At 44.7% G+C, this 16,495-nt stretch overlaps 1 long non-coding RNA gene across 5 annotated transcripts; it reads right to left on the bottom strand.

The window, feature by feature from the left end:
- Positions 1-852: 852 nt before the first annotated feature.
- On the bottom strand, positions 853-16,119 carry LOC125553875 (uncharacterized). Of its 5 annotated transcripts, XR_015600610.1 has the most exons (8): positions 15,867-16,119; positions 15,608-15,772; positions 15,063-15,317; positions 14,527-14,594; positions 13,252-13,300; positions 3,699-3,899; positions 3,554-3,633; positions 853-1,667 (listed from the first exon to the last, which is right to left on the bottom strand). It is a non-coding gene; the product is annotated as an uncharacterized LOC125553875 (long non-coding RNA). The 5 variants fall into 5 exon arrangements; XR_015600608.1 differs by lacking the exon at positions 853-1,667 and having other exon boundaries at positions 3,313-3,633; positions 15,608-15,750; XR_015600609.1 differs by lacking the exons at positions 853-1,667; positions 13,252-13,300 and adding an exon at positions 5,376-5,435 and having other exon boundaries at positions 3,313-3,633.
- Between the last annotated feature and the right edge of the window lie 376 nt (positions 16,120-16,495).

The following is a 16,495-nucleotide window of genomic DNA, read 5'->3' on the forward strand; positions in this document are numbered from 1 at the left end:
CCGCGTCTTGCGTACGGTATGGTGTCAAAATGGTGGCACGAATACCAAGATGTAGTCGAGGTGGTCGTTGTTGATGACGCGTCCGTGGCGAAGATGAGCGGCGGTGATGTTGATGTCGAACCGTACCTAAATAGCCGAAACACAATAGGACACAGAACCACAACTCAAATTCTCAAGGCAAAACGTGACAAAATTGTCGGAGTTGGTAGTGGTAAGAGGTGGTTGTGTATGTGGTATATGGTGGTGCTATGCGGAAGTGGTGGTGGTATGCGGAAGTATATGTGGGCCCCGAAACAAACTTGGCGAAATATGGACGGAAAATGGGGCGGTGGATGGAGATGTTGCTGCCAGGGGCCGGATGTCCGGGCTTGATGGCCGGATGTCCGGGGTGTCGGATGTCCGGGCCATCGGGCCGGATGTCCGGGCTCTGGATCCGGACGAACTCCACGTGGAGGGTGGCAAATCCGGGCAAAATTCGGAGGAACTTGTAGATGGAAATTGAGGAAAAGTGGATGGAAGGCTAGATCTACCTGCAACACACGAAATCCGCGGATCAAATCCAACAAAACTTCATCACACCAACAAATCACAAAAAATAATTTGGGGGCTATTTTTGTGGGGAAATTTTTGAATTAGGGATAAAATCAACAAAAACAAGGCTAGAAACACAACAATGGGGAGGCTCCGAAATCGTGATCAACGTGGCTTTGATACCAAGATGATGTAGGGTGGAACCCTAATCGGTCGATCTTTCACGAAAGGAGCGGATCCCGCGAAGAACACGGAGGACATGAGGGGAAACACGAGTGGAAACACGAGAAAATCACTAAACCAACAAGAAATAGTCACACGTATGCTAGATCCTCGAGTACATAAGAGATCACACGATCCACTGACAACTAAGGACGATACAAAGGTAGCCGGCCTTCTCCGTGAGGAGGTCTTGATGTTCTTCTCCGCAAGGAGGTCTTGAATCCAAAGGGATCTTCTCCGAAGAGGGGCCGCGGTCTCTCTCATGGAGTGGATCCGATGTGGATGAGCAATGCTCTATCTCTAATATGAGCTAAACCAATGCTAACCCTAAAACGTAGGTAGGAGCAGAGTATATATAGTCTAGGTGGACGAAGGGGTACACGGGCCTCGGCCCTTACACTGTGCGCAGACAGGGGAGACCGGACGTTCGGGCGTCGGGCCGGATGTCCGGGCGTTCGCGGAGGGCCGGAGGTCCGGGCTGTGGAGGCCGGATGTCCGGGCTGGTGAAGCTGGCCATGTCGCTCTCGGGTTCGGGGGTGTCCGGGGCCTGTAGGCGCTTGGTGGTTGAGCAGCTGTAGTGGACGATACTCCAGGGGCCGGATGTCCGGGTCCTGGGAGGTGTTCTTGTCTTCTTCTATTGGTTCTCTTCATTCGTGGACTTGGGGACTTGTCCGTCTTCACGTGCATCTTCAGGAGGGTCCTCTTGGTACCTAATCATGCACAACGTCTCGGACTTAGGTAGTAGCCATGTCTCGAGTGGATCATATGTAATATCACTAAGGAGAGAAGTCACCTCGGTCTTGAGAGCTCTAGCTCTAGCTCGAGTCATGGGTTCTCTTGGCACTTCGTGAGACGATGGTAGGTCCATCGGGAAGACCGTAGGATTCTCCGCATCATTGACCATGGATGCATTCCTAAAAAATAAACATGTTCCAGCATGACCATCAACATCCCTCGATCAACAACTTAGCTACACAAAATGTGTATAAAAAAAGTTAGCAATAATTTTTCTATCGTTTGACTCGAAAACATAACAAGCAATTTCCTTGCAAGTAGGTTTACCCTCCTTCCAAAAAATAAACTACAAACAGCTCCATGTCTACAATTTGACATCAAAGGATGTGAAGAGCGTGATATGTCTACAAGTACATATGGACCTTAATAGTTTAGTTCTAGGCTCGAGCAAGTTAGTATAATATCAGGTGCCCCCAAGTGGCATTTAGATAGCAAGATTTTCTCAAATAATATTATTTTCTGAAAGAAGAAAAACATAGTAATCACGTCAAAGAATGATGGTTAACACCAGTTCAAGAAAACAAGAGAAGTGCAGGTTTCCAATGATTGAATATGTTGTGATCAGTCAATAGTATTTTAGAAAACATCAGACCATTACCTTCAGAGTTCAGACTGACAAGCATCTGTAGATTCCCAACTTCTAGGCCTCTCCAACACAAGGAATTAACTAGTGGCAGCGCCATGTCAGCACGAGCACAACTTGTGTGGCAAGTCGGTCATTTCGCAGGGAAGACTGGTTGCACAGATTGCAAAGTAGCAGCCGCAGATCAAATGGTGCTCAATTGTGGACTGGTGGTTCACCTCATTTTTCAGTACTGTATCGGTGGTACCCATTGCCTACAGAAAGAGAATGGAAGGGATTTTTCTAAGCGCGCAGCAACTTGAGCTGCTGGAGCCGCTGGACCTCCTTGCCGAGGATGTTGTATCGAACCATGCTGCATGTGGTGCGCCACACCAGCTGGAGGTCGACCCACGGCTCGCCGGGCGCCATCCGCTTGTGCAGGTGGCACTCGAACGTCCACCCCAGCCGACCACTAACGCCTCGCGTCCAAGATTCTGAACGTCAGCACGAACTCATCGTCCCATCGCCGCAGGTACCCGCGCCTGATCCCGGCCTCCGTCACCATGCTCTTCAGCCGCCGTTCCTTGGTCATCGCCCATCGCCTACACGCAAAGCTGCCCGGACTTGGCCGTGAAGTAGATGCCCTTGCCAGAGCACCGGGTCACGTACCCGGCCGCGTCGCTGACCAGGGCCACGCGGCACGAGCGTGGGTGCTCCGGGATCTGGTGCGCCTCCACCTTGATCACGCGGCACCCTTCAATCTTGGGGCCCGCCCGCGCCTGGATGCTGGACTGGAGCTTCTTGATCTCCTGCTTGGCGACAATAGTGCCGGTCCCAACGCACAACAGCACGTTGGTCTCCATAGGGGAGGGAGGTCTCGGCTGGCGGAAGGATGGCGGCAGTGGCGTGCGCGCGAGCTGGATACCCTCGCTCGGGAGTTATAAAAGGGGTGGGGCGTTTGTTTTCTCTAGGGAAGGCTCTATCGTTGATTTGGTAGAGAACAAATAGGAAAGGAAGGTGATAAAAAGCTTCCTGTTTTCCTGCGTGAATAAAGATACGTGGGACGGAGCGAGGCGAAGGAGCTTGATCAAGAGAGCGGCGACACATTAATTTTCTTAAAATCGATCATTTGTTTACTAATAGGTAATTGCCCGTGCATTGCACCGGGGTCGCCTAATTCTAGTGGTTTAACATTGATCATATCTACATGCACATCAAACAAGTGTCAGCTTTTTCATTACATCAGTCTTCTTCCAGCACTCACTATTCCGTCTCCCCAATCCAAGCATCATTATCTAAATTAACAAAACCGCACTTGATATTGACCTAAAATAAGACACATCAAAATGTTTTTGGACAAGCGATGTTGTACATTTTGATTGACCATTTCATACCTATGCGTTTTTATGTAAAAAAAATTAGATCCTAGGAAGAATATCATACATCAAGAGTGTCGACACGTCTTCATCATCCATTTTTTTGTTCTCCTTTGTACTCCTCTCGGAAATATGTGCTATTGTTTTCTGCAACACAAAATTACCAATTTTAATCACAACATGTGAAAGGAGCACAAACTAATAATGGGTACCTGCTACATTGTCTCACACCATCATCATTCCCGTCCTCTTGGTCGTCAGTCTTCCTCCGAAAACGCTTCCTACCCTTGAGAGGATGCACTCGGCGAGCTTACCTTGTGGTTGTCAGTCTCATCATCATCATCGGCCAAAAACTTGGAAGTGCTCCATTTCTTCACAAGCTTTGACTCCTTCCTTTCATATTTCTGGTAATTCTGCGACAAAGGAAAGCATAGCAATAAATCATCAAAGGCAAAGTTATAACACTGTTTGTAACACACCGGGATTGCTCAACATATGTGGTGCATCAAATCATGTGCCCTTGCGGGGTACCTTGGCGTATACAACGGGGCGTAAAATTTTAGTACCACGAGCTCAATTGTATCAAATACAATTTGTGTAGTTCACTACGAAGTAAATGTGTAGCGACCAGACCTCAAACAGTCTGATCTCTGTGCTCCGGTGTCATCCCTGGATCAGTAATGCTGACACCACACAGTACTCGGAGGATTTATAGCAGAGTAGCAATCACACACTTATTACATCGAGTGTCTCAAAAGAGAACTTATTACAATAAATATGGCTTAAGGCCATCTAATAACGATAACAGCGGAAGGCTTGGAAGATAAGTGAGTCCATCAACTCCAACGGCATCACTGAGTATAGAACCACGACCTAAAAACTCCTTAATCGTCGTCTGAAAAGTCTGTAACATTAACGTTGCAGCCCGAAACGGGTCAGCACACGGAATATGCTGGCAAGGTAACACATAGAGAATAATGGAATGCAACAGCTATACTATATACATATTTGGCTGGTGGAAAGCTCTATGGTTACAGTTTTTGCGTAAAGCCAATTTTTCCCTACTTCAAAGAAATAAAATTAATTACTATCATGGTGGTTGTGAAACATTGAGAATGGTTGACAGCATTCTCAATCCCAATTAAGTAACATCATTAAAACCCAACAATATTAATTTAGAGTAACATGTTGAGATTCACATGAAAATCCAGGTACTAGATACTCAAGATTGTCTATAACCGGGGACACGACTAATCATGATTAGTTTATACACTCTGCAGAGGTTTGCGCACTTTTCCCCACAAGACTCGATCGCCTCCGTTGGATTTCTCGCACTACATGGTGTTTGAGAAACGGATGACTGAGACACAGTCTTTTAGAAGCGCTAGCACCTTACGACGGGTAGACCGATACACCTACTTTCCCCTACATCTGCTAGTCTACCACTGTAAGAGTTCGCACAACTTAGTCAACTATGCCAGAGCCCATAATGGCTTGTGGCTGCACACGGAAGTTTCTAGTATGAATAATCTCATGATCCCTTTGAGCCTGGGTGGCGGTCCAAAAAAAAACAGGCAAGTCCTGGTAACCCCAGGTGCCTCAATCCACCCAGATGTGTGTTAGGTTGCCACCTTAGATAAACCCTTAATTATAAATCTCACATCTGTCATGGATATCACTCACCCAATCCACGTCTACTAGCATAGCATGGCATAATAAGCAAACGTAGAAGTAACTCCCAAAGGTTTGATAAGAAAACAGGTAATAGGTACTACCTCATCTACTTTCCATCCCACAGTTTAATTAGATCCTAATCATGCAATGTGTGAGGATTGATCTAATGCAATAAAACTAGGTTGTAGAAAAGGTATGATCAAAGTGTTACTTGCCTTGCTGATGATCCGCGTAACCTAGAGATTCGAAGTAACAGGCGGCGCACTCCGGGTATTCTATCGCAGACAAACAACAAGCATACAATAAGTACTCATCTAATGCACAGGTAAAACTCAAATAGAGGATCTAACCAGAAAGTTGAACTTAAGAACCCTGGTTGGCAAAAAGAATCAAATCGAACGAAGCAAAAGAAATCAAACGGCGAAAGAAAACAACTTCGTTCTAGTAATCTGGATCTAGGGCAAATTTTACAGTAGCAAAAACATGTTTAAGTTGATTATTCGGAAAGAGGGTTTCGAGACGAAACTCCAGGCACTTGAATCGCCTGATTCCGATAAACGAGCGAAAAGTTATACTAAAACGAAAATCGGATCAGAAATCGCGATCAGAAAATAACCGCGGAAAATCCGACGAAAAAGAAAAACGACGAACAGAATTTTTTTTAACAGCACAAAAAACGAGGCGGCGGCGAACCTCGAAAGGCGCGCGGCTCCGGCGGCGGCGGCGGCAGGCCGCGGCAGGCGGCGGCGGCGAGCGGCGGCTTAGCTAGGGTTAGGGTTAGGCTGGGCGCTGGCTCTCTCCCGGGCCGAGGCGGCGGCTTATAAAGGCCCCCGGCCGGTGGTTTCCTGGCCGGGTACGGCCCGGAGTCGGTTCCAGTTTTTTTTTATAAATCCGCTCGGAAGAAAAATAAAAAAAGAAATACTAAATGGACTCCAAAAATCACGAAATAAATTTTGCCAGGTTCCTAAAATCAAGCCCGATAAAGTGAACATTTATCTGGGCCCAAACTACAACTTTGAAAAACGCGCATTTTTCTAAATTCAAATAAAAATATCGAAAAACTCCGAAATAAATCTTATTTGATTTTTTTATTAAATCTTCAATATTTCTATATTTTGAGAAAGTCATTTTATTCCCTCTCTCATATTTTTGTAATAGAAATAATTGATGATAAAATAAATAAAATCAAATGATCCTGTTTACATAATTTGAAAAAACTCAAATATGTAAATAACGAAATCCCCAACTCTCTCCGTGGGTCCTTGAGTTGCTTAGGCTTTTCTAGGATCAAAACCAAAAGCAAAATAAAATATGATATGCATGATGACCTAATGTATAACATTCCAAATTGAAAATTTGGGATGTTACAAACCTACCCCCTTAAGATGAATCTCGCCCTCGAGATTCGGGTTGGCTAGAAAATAGGTGAGGGTGGTCTTTGAGCAAATCTTCCTCTCGCTCCCAGGTAGCTTCATCCTCCGTGTGGTGGCTCCACTGAACTTTGCAAAACTTGATAACCTTGCTGCGAGTAACTCGACTGGCAAACTCAAGAATCTTGACTGGTTTCTCCTCATAGGTCAAATTGTTATCCAACTGAATTGTTTCCAATGGCATTGTGTCTCTCAAAGGTATGTCAGCCATCTCCGCGTGACACTTCTTCAACTGAGAAACGTGGAACACATCATGCACTCCTGCCAATTCTTCTGGCAATTCCAACTTGTAGGCCAATTCTCCCATACGCTCCAAAACTCGATATGGTCCTACAAATCGTGGCGCTAACTTCCCCTTAATTCCAAAGCGCTTAATCCCTCGAAGTGGGGATACTCGAAGATAAACTCTGTCTCCGACTTCGTAAACTTTCTCCTTGCGTTTAGAATCTGCGTAGCTCTTCTGTCTGAACTGGGCTACCTTGAGCCTATCGCGAATCAACTTTACCTTCTGTTCAGACTCCTTAATCAGATTTGGTCCAAACAACTGGCGATCTCCAACTTCGTCCCATGACAACGGTGTCCTGCACCTCCTTCCGTACAAAGCTTCGAAAGGTGCCATCTTCAAACTGGTCTGATAGCTATTATTGTAAGAAAACTCTGCATATGGCAAATTATCGTCCCAACTAGATCCATAATCTAGCGCACAAGCTCTCAGCATATCCTCCAAAATCTGATTGACTCTCTCAGTCTGTCCACCTGTCTGCGGATGAAAAGCTGTACTAAATTCTAGCCTAGTACCCAAAGTCTCATGCAACTGCTTCCAGAACTTTGAGGTAAACTGGGTTCCTCTATCTGATACGATGCTCCTCGGAACTCCATGCAAACATACGATCCTGGTTATGTATATCTTTGCCAACTTAGCACTAGTGTAAGTGGTCTTTACTGGAATGAAATGAGCTACCTTCGTCAATCGATCAACTACGACCCAAATCGAGTCATAGCCTGAACGAGTCCTTGGTAATCCCGTGATAAAATCCATGCCTAGCTTATCCCACTTCCATTCGGGTATCGGCAATGGCTGCAACAATCCTGCTGGCTTCTGATGCTCTGCCTTTACTCTCTGACATACGTCACAAACTGCTACATACTCCGCAATATCCTTCTTCATTCCGGTCCACCAGAAAATATCCTTCAAATCCAAATACATCTTGGTATTTCCTGGGTGAATCGAATACGGTGAATCATGTGCCTCCTGCAGAATCAACTTTCTGATCTCCGGGTCATTGGGCACGTAAACACGGTCTTCAAACCATAGGGTGTCGTGCTCATCCTCACGAAATCCTTTAGCTTTTCCTTTGCTCAGTTTCTCCTTTATAGCGGCAATCTCTTTGTCAGTTTTCTGGACTTCTCTGATTCTATCCATCAAAGTTGACTGAATCTCTAGTGCTGCTACATAGCCTCTCGGAACTATTTCCAAACATAGTTCACGAAAATTTTCTGCTAACTCCTTGGGTATTTCTCCCGTCATTAACCTATTGACATGACTCTTACGACTTAATGCATCAGCTACTACATTAGCCTTCCCGGGATGATAATGCAATTTCATATCATAATCCTTGATAAGCTCCAACCATCTCCTTTGTCTGAGATTCAACTCCTTCTGCGTGCAAATGTACTTCAAACTCTTATGATCCGTGTACACCTCACAATGATTTCCGATGAGGAAATGGCTCTATGTCTTCAACGCATGCACTACGGCTGCTAACTCCAAATCATGCGTAGCGTAATTCAATTCATGGGGCTTCAGTTGTCGTGAAGCATACGAAACAACTCTTCCTTCCTGCATAAGCACTGCTCCAAGTCCTCGACGTGAAGCGTCGCAATACACCTCATAATCCTTGGTCTGATCTGGCAAAATCAACACTGGTGAGGTAACCAAACGGTTCTTCAACTCCTGGAAACTTGCCTCACACTCCTTAGTCCATCTGAACTTAGTATCCTTCTTCAACAACTCCGTCATAGGCTTCGCAATCCTTGAGAAATTCTCAATAAACCTCCGGTAGTATCCTGCGAGTCCAAGAAAACTCCGGATCTCTCCAACTGTGGTTGGTGCTTCCCACTTGGTCGCGGTTTCAACTTTAGCGGGATCTACTGCTATACCTTTTCCAGATATAACATGTCCGAGGAATCCTACTTCCTTCAACCAAAATTCACATTTGCTGAACTTGGCATATAATTGATGTTCTCTGAGCTTTCCAAGTATCAAACGCAAATGCTCCTTATGCTCCTCTTCATTCTTTGAATATACCAGGATATCATCAATGAACACTACGACGAACTTATCAAAAACTCCATAAACACTTTGTTCATCATGTTCATAAAATAGGCAGGCGCGTTAGTCAGTCCAAATGACATAACGGTATACTCATACAGTCCATATCTGGTGGTAAAAGCTGTCTTCGGAATATCCTGTTCTCGAATCTTCAACTGATGGTATCCTGATCGCAAATCGATCTTGGAAAACACTTTAGCTCCTTGCAATCGATCAAACAGATCATTAATCATTGGTAGTGGGTACTTGTTCTTGATCGTTACTTCATTCAATCCTCGATAGTCAACAATCATCCTTAACGATCCATCCTTCTTCTCCACTAGAAGTACTGGTGATCCCCAAGGCGAAGAACTTGGGCGAATATATCCCTTATCCAGTAACTCCTTAATCTGCTTCTTAATTTCCACCAAATCTTTTGCTGGCATCCTATATGGTCTCTTCGATATTGGCCCAATGCCTGGCAAAAGCTCAATCAAAAACTCAATGTCTCTATCCGGTGGCATGCCTGGCAACTCTTCAAGAAATACATCAGGAAAATCCTTTACCACTGGTACTTCCTCCTGCACAACTCCTGATAAGGAATTTACTTGTGTCCTGTTTGGCGTATGTCGGGATACATACTTGATCCTTCTTCCTTCTGGCGTTGTGAGCAAAATTGTCTTACTGGCGCAATCGATGTTTCCTCCATACATCGACAGCCAATCCATACCAAGAATCACATCCAGACTTTGGGATTCCAATATAATTAAATCCGTTGGGAAAACATGCCTTCCTATACTTAATGGCACTTGAAAACATCCTTGACTGGCCATGTACTCCGCTCCTGGTGAGCTTATTAGCATAGGTGTTTTAAGAATCCTAGTGGGCAGGCTATACTTTTCCACAAATCCCCTTGATATGTATGAATGCGATGCACCAGTATCAAAAGAACGAGTGCAGTAAATGACTTAACCAAAAACTTACCTATTACTGCATCGGGCTGAGCTTCAACCTCCTCACATTAACGTGGTTCACCTGTCCCCTGTTAAAAGGGTTCGGCTTCTTTCCAGAACTTCCATTGCCGTTTTGTCCTTCAGGACAGTCATTTGCATAATGTCCTGGCTTCGAACACTTATAGCAAGTGACGTGGTTCAAGTCCTTCTTGGCTGGGGTTGATGGGGTGCTGCGGTTCTGTCCATTGCTTCCTCCATTCCCATTACCATTCTTGGTGCCATTGTGATTGTGCGAGCTACCTACTCCATGGGTATGCTGAAAATGTCCTCCCGGTCTAGGGGTAAAACGAGGCTTCTGCTGAGCTTCTGAATTATACTTTCCTTGTCCATACTTCCTCTTGCAGTTCTCAATTTGCTGCTGCTTCCCTTCAATCATAAGGGCACGATCTACCAACTCCTGGTAGTTGTTGAAGGTGGCTACCATCAACTGCATACTCAACTCATCATTCAGTCCTTCCAGGAATTTCTCCTGCTTAGCTGCATCCGTAGCAACGTCATCTGGGGCATAACGTGCTAGCTTACTAAACTCCTCCACATACTGGCCAACTGTCCGTCCTCCTTGGCGCAAGTTACGAAACTCACGCTTCTTCATGGCCATTGCTCCTGCTGAAACATGGGAAGTACGAAAAGCCTGCTGAAACTGGTCCCATGTGACAGTGTCGACTGGAAAGGTGGCTGTGAAATTCTCCCACCAAGATGCTGCGGGTCCTTCTAACTGATGTGCGGCAAACTTAACCTTCTCCACATCTGTGCATCCTGCTGTGGTCAACTCCCTAGCTATCTTGCGGAGTCAATCATCTGCTACCATCGGCTCGGTGCTACTGGAAAACACCGGCAGATTCAGCCTAAGAAAACGGGCTAAGTGGTCAACAGATGGTGGTGGTGGCGGTGGGTTGTTGTTGTTGTTCCCCTGATTCTGATTCTGAATTAGCAACTACGTCAAGGTGTTCTGCTGCTGGATTAACTGGGTGAGCTCCGGCGGAAAGGCAAATCCGGGGTCACGTCTCGGAGGCATCTGAGGGTTTTTAGAAAAGATGAGATATAATAATAGAGGGGGTCTAAAGGGAAAACACTACCCATATGCACATGAGGCAAAAGCACACAATTTCACTTCAATCAATCAAATAAGGACATACAATCGATCTAGCTATCGCAAAAGTGCTCGGACTACTATATTTACATGGTGGACTACTACTACTGATGAGGTGGTCTACTAGAAATATTCTACGGTTGTAGACTCCATGATATCTGCTCCTGCTTCATCCACATAGTCATCATCGCTACTATCTTGTTCTGAGTCGGTGCCGTCAATGATGATGTAGTCCTCCAGGCTAATCTCCTTGGGTTCTTCGTCTTCATCTATTGGTGTTGGGCCTCCCATAAATATTCCAATCTTCATAGTTAGGTCGGCATTCTTATCCACCAATACTTCAATTTCTTCTTCATAATCTTCGCGTGTAGCCTTGAGTTCTTCCTCCAGTTCCTGGATTCTAGTCTTAGCCTTCTTCAGATCTATCATGTCGGCGCACATCTGATTCTCCTGTCGTCGAATGTGCTGGTTTAACTCCTGAATAAAAGCTGCAATTGATATATCCTTCCTGGTGCTGATCATCTCCCAGTGTTCATCTCGGCACCCACAAATCTGGTAGATAGTATCCTTAAGATCCTTGCGGTAGACTTCTCCAATGCGTCCCATGGCGATGTGAGCTGCCATACTCTTTCCTAGACTCCAAGTTGGTGCATCAAAAGAAAACTCTATGGTCTCAGTGACTGGCATGAACGTCCTTCCTGGAACTTGAACTTGTATCATCCAGCGCTCTTCTTCAGGTAAAGTGGCGTTGTAGGTTCCCGTGAAGCTGGGTACTCCTATGTTCAGGTATCTAGTGACTTCCTTCAAGTGGCGTCCAAAGGGTGTATCTTCATCTGGTTGTGTGAACTTGTTCCTTGCATCCGCCATCCTAAAGAGTAGAAAAGATGAGGAGTCAGAAGAGAAGAGAGTGAGTACTGATCTAGGTCTTTAGCTTAGTGGTCGTGTACTACAGTCAGCGTGTGCTCTGATACCATCTCTGTAGCGACCAGACCTCAAACAGTCTGATCTCTGTGCTCCGGTGTCATCCCTGGATCAGTAATGCTGACACCACACAGTACTCGGAGGATTTATAGCAGAGTAGCAATCACACACTTATTACATCGAGTGTCTTAAAAGAGAACTTATTACAATAAATATGGCTTAAGGCCATCTAATAACGATAACAGCGGAAGGCATGGAAGATAAGTGAGTCCATCAACTCCAACTGCATCACTGAGTATAAAACCACGACCTAAAAACTCCTTAATCGTCGTCTAAAAAGTCTGCAACATTAACGTTGCAGCCCGAAACGGGTCAGCACATGGAATATGCTGGCAAGGTAACACATAGAGAATAATGGAATGCAACAGCTATACTATATGCATATTTGGCTGGTGGAAAGCTTTATGGTTACAGTTTTTGCGTAAAGCCAATTTTTCCCTACTTCAAAGAAATAAAATTAATTACTATCATGGTGGTTGTGAAACATTGAGAATGGTTGACAGCATTCTCAATCCCAATTAAGTAACATCATTAAAACCCAACAATATTAATTTAGAGTAACATGTTGAGATTCACATGAAAATCCAGGTACTAGATACTCAAGATTGTCTATAACCGGGGACACGACTAATCATGATTAGTTTATACACTCTGCAGAGGTTTGCGCACTTTTCCCCACAAGACTCGATCGCCTCCGTTGGATTTCTCGCACTACATGGTGTTTGAGAAACGGATGACTGAGACACAGTCTTTCAGAAGCGCTAGCACCTTACGACGGGTAGACCGGTACACCTACTTTCCCTTACATCTGCTAGTCTACCACTGTAAGAGTTTGCACAACTTAGTCAACTATGCCAGAGCCCATAATGGCTTGTGACTGCACACGAAAGTTTCTAGTATGAATAATCTCATGATCCCTTTGAGCCTGGGTGGCGGTCCAAAAGAAAACAGGCAAGTCCTGGTAACCCCAGGTGCCTCAATCCACCCAGATGTGTGTTAGGTTGCCACCTTAGATAAACCCTTAATTATAAATCTCACATCTGTCATGGATATCACTCACCCAATCCACGTCTACTAGCATAGCATGGCATAATAAGCAAACGTAGAAGTAACTCCCAAAGGTTTGATAAGAAAACAGGTAATAGGTACTACCTCATCTACTTTCCATCCCACAGTTTAATTAGATCCTAATCATGCAATGTGTGAGGATTGATGTAATGCAATAAAACTGGGTTGTAGAAAAGGTATGATCAAAGTGTTACTTGCCTTGCTGATGATCCGCGTAACCTAGAGATTTGAAGTAACAGGCGGCGCACTCCGGGTATTCCATCGCAGACAAACAACAAGCATATAATAAGTACTCATCTAATGCACATGTAAAACTCAAATAGAGGATCTAACCAGAAAGTTGAACTTAAGAACCCTGGTTGGCAAAAAAAATCAAATCGAACGAAGCAAAAGAAATCAAACGGCGAAAGAAAACAACTTCGTTCTAGTAATCTGGATCTAGGGCAAATTTTACAGTAGCAAAAACATGTTTAAGTTGATTATTCGGAAAGAGGGTTTCGAGACGAAACTCTAGGCGCTTGAATCGCCTGATTCCGATAAACGAGCGAAAAGTTATACTAAAACGAAAATCGGATCAGAAATCACGATCAGAAAATAACCGCGGAAAATCCGACGAAAAAGAAAAACGACGAACAGAATTTTTTTTAACAGCACGAAAAACGAGGCGGCGGCGAACCTCAAAAGGCGCGCGGCTCCGGCGGCGGCGGCTTAGCTAGGATTAGGGTTAGGCTGGGCGCTGGCTCTCTCCCGGGCCGGGGCGGCGGCTTATAAAGGCCCCCGGCCGGTGGTTTCCTGGCCGAGTACGGCTCGGAGTCGGTTCCAGTTTTTTTTTTATAAATCCGCTCGGAAGAAAAATAAAAAAAGAAATACTAAATGGACTCCAAAAATCACGAAATAAATTTTGCCAGGTTCCTAAAATCAAGCCCGATAAAGTGAACATTTATCTGGGCCCAAACTACAACTTTGAAAAACGCGCATTTTTTCTAAATTCAAATAAAAATACCGAAAAACTCCGAAATAAATATTATTTGATTTTTTATTAAATCTTCAATATTTCTATATTTTGGGAAAGTCATTTTATTCCCTCTCTCATATTTTTGTAATAGAAATAATTGATGATAAAATAAATAAAATCAAATGATCCTGTTTACATAATTTGAAAAAACTCAAATATGTAAATAACGAAATCCCCAACTCTCTCCGTGGGTCCTTGAGTTGCTTAGGATTTTCTAGGATCAAAACCAAAAGCAAAATAAAATATGATATGCATGATGACTTAATGTATAACATTCCAAATTGAAAATTTGGGATGTTACAAAATGTCAATTCCCATGAATCACGATTGGTCGGTCGAGAAACTGGATTGCATGACGATTCAGTTCAGTTAACCCTCCTCACTTAAAATGAGTGTGTTGCTAGAAAAATGTGAGGAAGCCCTCGAACTGAAAAGGCAAAGAATGCATTGAAGCTTACCTTCTGATTAGAGCATCCGATTAATTTCTGTAGTAAGTGTTCCTTATTAGTACTTAGTAGTCATAGGCCTGAAAAAACTTCTTCATTAGTCACCATGAATCTGTAGCTTAATTAATTGCATATGATCTAAATATGATATTAGTTCAATATGAATTGTATATTTAGCGAAGAAAGAAAGCATGTTCCAAAGTTTAACAACAAGGCAATTTTCTAGCATGTCAGTTTATATGTGACAAGAAACAAATGAGATTGATCCTTGAATGAAAAACTGCAAGATTAATTTTTTGGAGTGTTCAATTGGGCAGTCCATCATATACATTTCACTTTATTAGAGCACCTGCCTTGATTGGATTCCTGAATCAGCACAAGAACAGATGCAGCATGCATTCGCCAATCATTCATACCATAATATATTGCATTGCCACTTAAGTAAAGCTTTGCTGATGCGTGTCGTACTGAACGAGATGAACAACCAAAAGGAAATTGAGATGAGATTCCCCATGATCACATGACTGACAACAAAATTGAAGATGTACCTGAAGAACCAAATGTTTTGCCTCGGTCCTACGTGATTTGTTCGTTTAGTTAAGCTGCTCAGGTGTGAGGCAACATCATCGTCCAGGTGCATGTCATGTCCAGTCACAAACTGACAAGCGAGCGTTCTCCGGGCGCCGTGGTAATATCCAGTCGCGAGTCGGCAATTTCTACACGCCAGGAATGATCCAGGGGATTTTGTCCTACAACAGCGACGTTCAATGGGGCGGCCCCAACGGCCATCGGATGGGAGCGTCCTGTCGCGTGGAGTCAGCATCACCAAACCTTCCTTTATGTTAAATCTTAATAATCATAGTACTGTTTCCTACTTTGAACTTAAATCTATATAAAAATCATCAGTGGCATGATTACACAGAAAATAAATTGCCGATTACACAGAAACGTATGGAGTTCATAGAATCGATCACCAGATGACAAGTCACCTATACTAATGCATGCATACAATGTGATCATCCAAGGTCCTTTATACCATTGATTGAAGCAGCCACTGATGCATCCATGAGCAGGGATCTGAGTGCTCACGTACCTGATCAGAAAGAGGAGAGTACGTAGTACTGCTGCATCCGAGTTGAAGCAACAGTATAGCTCAGCAGGCACGATGCCGTGTGCGTCAGGCATGGATGCTGCTCGCCGTTCAGCCTGATGGAATCGTTCCTCTTGCTGTTCGACCTGATGGGATCGTTCCTCTCACCTAGATGTCGCAATGAAACTGCCTGTCCCAGCGGACGAGGAGAAACAAACGACATCGAGCGAAAATGCCAAGATCACAATGGGCTACCTCGTACCTTGTCAGGATATATGTCGATGAGACGATGACGGAACCTCGTCGGCGTCGATCACATCGAGGGCGGACGGGACGCGCTGGCGTGGTGCTGGGAGGAATTGAAATGGCGGAGGCGGAGCAGCTGCGAGAGGAGGCAAACACGGCGGCGAGGTGCTGCCGGAGGAAGGCGAGCGGCGGCCGAGGAGCCAAGGGGCGGGCTGGGGCTGGCGCCCGCGCTAACCCTAGCGCGAGGTCGGGATGGGATAACTGGGCGAATTGCACGTGGTGCGTGAGGTGAGAGAGAGACGTGGGCTGGCTCACGGGACATTGCTCGGCTTGGCCCATGTGCTGGGCGATGGACAAAGTGTTTTTTAGGGCCTGTTTGGGATTACTCCACTTCATAAAAACCGATTTTGCTTCACTAAATTCACTCTAAAGCAATTTCATCTAGACGTTGTAGTACTACCAAAGAAAATGTTTAGCTGCCATCTAGCTCCAGCTTCAAGAATGAGAAATTTGATGGAAAGGATCTATTTGATTGGTTGGGGGGGGGGGGGGGGGAGAACGAAGGGTTATCCACTTACTGGTGGCAGTGGTGGATAATTTCCACCTAACTCCAGTTTTCCCCTGAAGAGCTTCATAAAAAACTGG

Source organism: Triticum urartu, chromosome 4A, assembly GCF_056163025.1.
Source record: "Triticum urartu cultivar PI428250 chromosome 4A, HENAU_Tu73, whole genome shotgun sequence".
NCBI classification, from domain to species: Eukaryota; Viridiplantae; Streptophyta; class Magnoliopsida; order Poales; family Poaceae; genus Triticum; species Triticum urartu.